We start from the raw sequence: 6,000 nt of genomic DNA, 5'->3' as shown, positions 1-6,000 counted from the left end.
TTGAGCACCTGCACTATGCATTAAACAGTGGGCGTTTATCAACCCCCCTCTATGTACTGGATGCTCTAAAAGATGATAGATACACATTCTTATCCTCAAGGGCCTCCAAGGGTAAATCCACAGTTGAACAAATAATTGCAACACAATGCAATGAATACTACCTAAAGGGGGCTTATAAACTAAACAAATGTTTGTACCAAGGGAGGATGTAAAATCCTAATCTGTCTACATCTATTGAGTTCACTCAAAATAATTTTAGTAGTTTTCTGCCTTGGTTAATTAAAATGTTCATCTCTCTGTATTCCAAGGAGCAGATCAGGTGACCTCTTGCAGAACTTTGAAGCTCTAGGATTCTGTTTTTGCACTCCCCTAGCAACTGAGAAATCAGGACATCTTTCTCTACAGGCAAGAAGAGGAAAATAATACATGAGTGACAGAAGATTACATACAGTACTCAGCTTTGCCAAGCAGACCAGGTAATGTTCACTAAAGGTTAATGTTAATTTTTTAACATGCCATCAAAAAAATTTATTCAGAAATAGGTCAATGTTCCAATTTTACAATAGTAAGGAAATATCTATGAGCTTTCATCTAATTGCTAAATTCCAGCATGTTAGTAGTGGTCCACTAAAAGTCAAATTTTATTAACTAGAAAAGGTAAATTCAAGCAGTAATGTCCGGTCAGTTTGTTAGAAGTATAAAATTTTAAAAAATTTAAAATTCAGGAAGTTCAATTGCATGTATTAAGAAAAACAATTTCAAACCATTGCTCAATGATCACACAGGAAGGATTATAATAGTGAAGACATTTTTTCCATTAATATTACTAAAAGAAGAATATAATCTCAGGATATAACTTACTTGTTTGTGTGACATGCCAATCACTTACTCTTTCTGGGCCTCAGTTTTCTCATCTATAAAATAAGGAGGTTGAACTAAAGGCTTCATCTTTATCCTTAGCAATTTAGAATTGTAGACATAGCAATTTAGAATTGTTGTCTAGGGACGGCAAATATTTGAACCTTGAATAACACCTTCAGTGAATTGATATTTATGAGCTGCCTGGAGGATGGAGAAAGATTCTGTGGCTTAGTCCAGGCTCAGCAGGAAACATCTGAAAATGTTTAGCAACGTTTCTGGATGGGGTAAATGAGACGAGGGGCACGCAAGAGCCATGTTTGTTCTAGTTGTTATGTTTGTTCTAGTTGAATCCTCACATTTTCAAATTAGGGTTCAGAATGTGGTTATTTGAGTTCATGCTATGTTTACAAAGAAAAGTGATAAGTAACACAATTCTAAGTTGAATTTGTATTACCTCTCATCTTTACTCTCTTTAAAAAAAAATAACAATTATTGTATCATCTTGTATCTTGTCTCCAAAAGAATTTAAAGTGGCTTATAATAGTGTTTATAATGCAGTGAGATTAATGAATACAAAAAAATGAGACAAAAGGAAATCTATTATTTCATTTCATTATACTTAATGTTGTCAGATTAACTTGTCCAAAGCATAGTTCAGATTACATTACTATCCTCAATGATTCTCCCCAAAGTCTTTCATTATCTTTCATTATCTTTTCTTAGCTGCCCTTCCAAACTTGTATTCTAGTTGCACTGTGCCACCATTCTTGCAAAGCACAGTAGACACTTTTCAAGGTACATCTGACCAGCATACAAGTCATCTCCCCATATCTAGGAACCTCTGGATCTTCTTCCCCTGGAAGCAGTGTTTATTTGTGACTTCACTCTTCTGGCAATAGTTCATAAAATTGACATAATGTGGGGCAAGCAGATTCTCCTTGCTGCCTTTCAATTAGTTGGGGTAATCGTAGTCAACCATGTGAATGGAAAAGCAGAGAAAGCAAGTCTGCAGAGAGAAAGAATGAAGCTGAAGCAGAAGGACAATACCCGGGTTCCTGATTGTATACCAGTCTTGCTTCCAATTACTTCCTAAGGGCTGACTGTATGTCTGCCTGTAAGTTTCCCTCACACACCCTAAATGCTAACAGTAATTTCCCCTTCTCTTAGGCACACTCTTTTTGGGTTACCAACAAGTCTTAATGAATCTGCATCGCTTTCTGTGCCTTTGCCTCGTCCCACAGCCTGCCTTCAAGTTTGTGCCCACGGTAACTTTCTCCAGAAAGCTCTTTCTGATTCCAGGAAGTAATGTCTTCATCTTACGAATTCCTGCAGTACTTTATCTGTATATTTCTTACGATATCTCAGCCTTAGATCACACCTTTATCATTGCACATTTGGGTTTTTTTTTTTTTTCCTGTACTTCTAAGTTTCTTGTGGGGAAGAATCAAGGCCTTACTCATTATTGTAAATTCCACATACCGAGCAGAGTAGAAGTGGGTAGTTGTCAACCTTTATTTGTTTAAAAAAAAAATGGATGAACAAATGAACACCTTTTATTCATTCTCTACTATTGCGTGAATTCCTAAGCCTCTCTCCTTCAGTCTGGTATTACAGAAGTGGAGATTTGATCAGCCAGTTTACCCAGTTAATGTGAGCAATGTAGGCAGACAAATAGGATAATTGTGGCCCAGAAATCTACTCCTGGGCCGGAATGATGCCGTTTAGTTGTCAATATTGATCACATTTAATTAGAAAATTGCCAGATCTCTGCCATTCTTAGTGCTGTGTGGGCATCACCTAAAAGCAAAGGGATGACAAGCTGTTTCAAGCATCTGTAGTCTTTATGTAATAAACAAGTTTTCATTTGAGAAAATTGGTGCCTGTTTCTGAGCAAGATCAAAGCCTTTTAGAATTTCATACCTTGTCCCCATACAAACTTTCTTCAGTGGTTATGATGAGGGAACTATTACTGTATAATTTCTAGAGTTATTAAAATGGTTAATAGTTATTAAAATAATTAAATCGCATCATGTGAAGGAGTACTTGCAGAGTGGATTTAGAGTAGGGTTAAAAATCAAGATTAGGGTTTAAGAAATAATCACCTCAGGAAAAGAATGGAGTTGCTGGAGATGCATTTTGACTTCGTGAAGTGGGTTATTAACCTGTCAGGTACCTACGTCCCTTCCAAGCACTCCTTTGGTCTTTTATGATGAAATGCTAGCTTTTTAATGGGATTATTTGTTTCTTTTCTTTATTTTATTTTATTTTTTTACTATTCAGGTATTTGAATTCCTTCTGTAGTCTGGATAATAGTCCTTGTCAAATGATTAGTTTGCAAATATTTTCTCCCATTCAACAATCTGTCTCTTCACTCTGTTGATTGTTTCCTTTGCTGTGAAGAAGCTTCTTAGTTGAATAAGTCCCAATTGTCTATATCTGTTTTTGTTGCCTGTGCTTTTGAGGTCTTAGCTATAACATATCTGCCTAGACCAATGTCCTGAAGTGTTTTCTCTATGCTTTTATCTAGTCGTTTTATACATTATAAAGTCTTATATTTAAGTTTTTAATCCATCTTGAGTTTATTTTTGTCACTGATGAGAAATAGGGGTCCAGTTATAGTCTTCTTCTATAAATGTTAAATTTTCCCAGCATCATTTATTGAAGATGATGTCCTTCCCCAAATGTACACTCTTGGCACCTTTGTGAAAAATGAGTTGGCCACACATGCATGGCTTTGCTTTGGGGTTTTCTCTTCTGTTCCATTGGTCTATGTGTTCATTTTTATGCCAGTATAATGCTGTTTTAGTTTCTATAGTTTTTGTATTATAGTTTGAAGTCAGGTAATGTTATGCCACCAGCTTTGCTATGCTCAGGATTGCTTTGGCTACTGGGGGTCTTTTGTTGTTCATACAAATTTTAGGGATTTTTTTCTATTTCAGTGAAGTATGTCATTGATATTTTGATAGGGATTACATTGATTCTGTAGATTCCTTTGGTTAGTATGAAAATGTTAACAATATTACTTCTTCCTATCCATGAACATGACAATCTTTCCTCTTTGGCATATCCTCTTCAATTTTTTTAATCAGTGTTTTACAGTTTTCATTGTAGAGATTTTTCACTTCTTTAGGAAAACTTATTCCTAGCTGTGTCATTTTATTTTATTTCATTAGCATTGTAAGTGGGATTGCTTTCTTGGTTTCTTTTTCAGATTTTTTTCTGTTGGCATATAGAAATGCTACTAATTTTTGTATGTTAATTTTGTATACTGAAACTTTACCAAATTCATTTATCAGTTCTAACAGTGTTTGGTAGAGTCTTTAGATTTTTCAAGATATAAGATTATATCATCTGCAAATAGGAACAATTTTATTCTCTCTTTTCCAACCTGGATGCCTTTTATTTCTTACTCTTGCCTGATGCTCTGGCTAAGACTTCCAGTACTATGTTGAATAGCAGTGGTCAAAGTGTACATCTGTGTTTTGTTCCAATTCTTAGAGAAAAGGCTTTCAACTTTTCCTTATTTAGTATGATGTTAGTTGTGGGTTTATCATATATAGCTTTTATTACATTGTATGGTATATTCCTTCTATTCCTAATTTGTTGAGAATTTTTATTAAGAAGGGATATTGAATTTTATCAAATGCTTTCTCTGAATTTATTGAGATGATCAAATGGTTTTGGTCCTTCATTCTGTTAATGTGATGGATCACATTTATTGACTTGTTAAACCATTGTTACATTCCTGGGATAAATCCCACTTGAACATGTTGTGGGTTTTCTTGTTGTTTTGTTTTGTTTTTGATGTGCTGTTGGATTCTGTTTGATAATATTTTGTTGAAGATTTATACATCTATGTTCATCAGAGATATTGGCCTATAGTTGTCTTTTTGATGTGGCATCCTTATCTGTTTTGATAGCAGAATAAAGCAGGATAATACTTGTGTGTTTTGATAGCGGGGTAACATAAAAATTAGCTGGGCATGGTGGCACATGCCTGTAGTCCCAGCTATTCAAGAGGCTGAGGCAGGAGAATTGCTTGAACCCAAAAGGCAGAGGATGCAGTGCGCTAAGATCGTGCCACTGCACTCCAGCCTGGGTGACAGAGTGAGACACCATCTCAAAAAAAAAAAGAAAGAAAGAAAAGAAAAATAAAGTTTATAGTACCAAATGCCTATATCAAAAAAGTAGCAAGATTACAAATAAACCATCCAAAGTTGCACCTCAAGGAATTAGAAAAGCCAGAACAAATCAAACCCAAAATTAGTAGAAGAAATAATAAAGATCAGAACAGAACTAAACAAAATAGAGACTAAAAAATTATATAAGGGACCAATGAAGTGAAAACTTGGTTCTTTGAATAGATTTTAAAAATTGATAAACTGCTAGCTAGACTAACCAAGGAAAAAAGAAGAGGTGGGTATGACTATAAAAGGATAGCACAAGGGAGATTTGTGTGGTGATGGAAGAGTTAGTATCTTGATTGCACTTGTGATTACAAGAATCTACACACACATTGTACTAATGTCAATTTTATGATTTGATATTGCACTGTAGTAAGATTTAACCAGTAGAGGAAACTAGGGGAGGGGTACATGGTACCTTTCTGTACTCTTTGCAACTTCCTGTGAATCTATAGTTGCTTCAAAATAAAAAATTAAAAAACAAAGCAGATTGCAGGCCATTTTGCCATAGTTTGGCTATAGTTTGCTATCCCCAAGATCTAGGTCATTAAGTGTTTTGATAATAATACTTTTATTAGCTACATAATATGTTTTTCATTAAATATAAGAATTTATTGAACCCATTTTCCAGTTTCCAATTTTTCTCTTTATAAAGTCAAGATCTCATATATTTTATATCATTTTATACATCCACAATTATTTCTTCAGAACAAATATCTAAAATTACAGTGTTAAGTTTACAGAGTTTATACGTTTAAACTTCTGAAATAACCTTTAAAATATGTATAATAATTTACATTCCTATCAGCAGTGGACAAAAGGGGTTACCTAGTTTCAGTTTTCTGCATATGGCTAGTCTGTTTTCCCAGCACCATTTATTAAATTGGGAATCCTTTCCCCATTGCTTGTTTTTGTCAGGTTTGTCAAACATCAGGTGGTTGTAGATGTGTTGTGT

This window comes from Trachypithecus francoisi, unplaced genomic scaffold (assembly GCF_009764315.1).
Source record: "Trachypithecus francoisi isolate TF-2019V2 unplaced genomic scaffold, Tfra_2.0 Lachesis_group16, whole genome shotgun sequence".
Lineage (NCBI taxonomy): Eukaryota > Metazoa > Chordata > Mammalia > Primates > Cercopithecidae > Trachypithecus > Trachypithecus francoisi.
The sequence above is the reverse complement of the archived record's forward strand: the minus strand, read 5'-3'. Positions refer to the sequence as shown.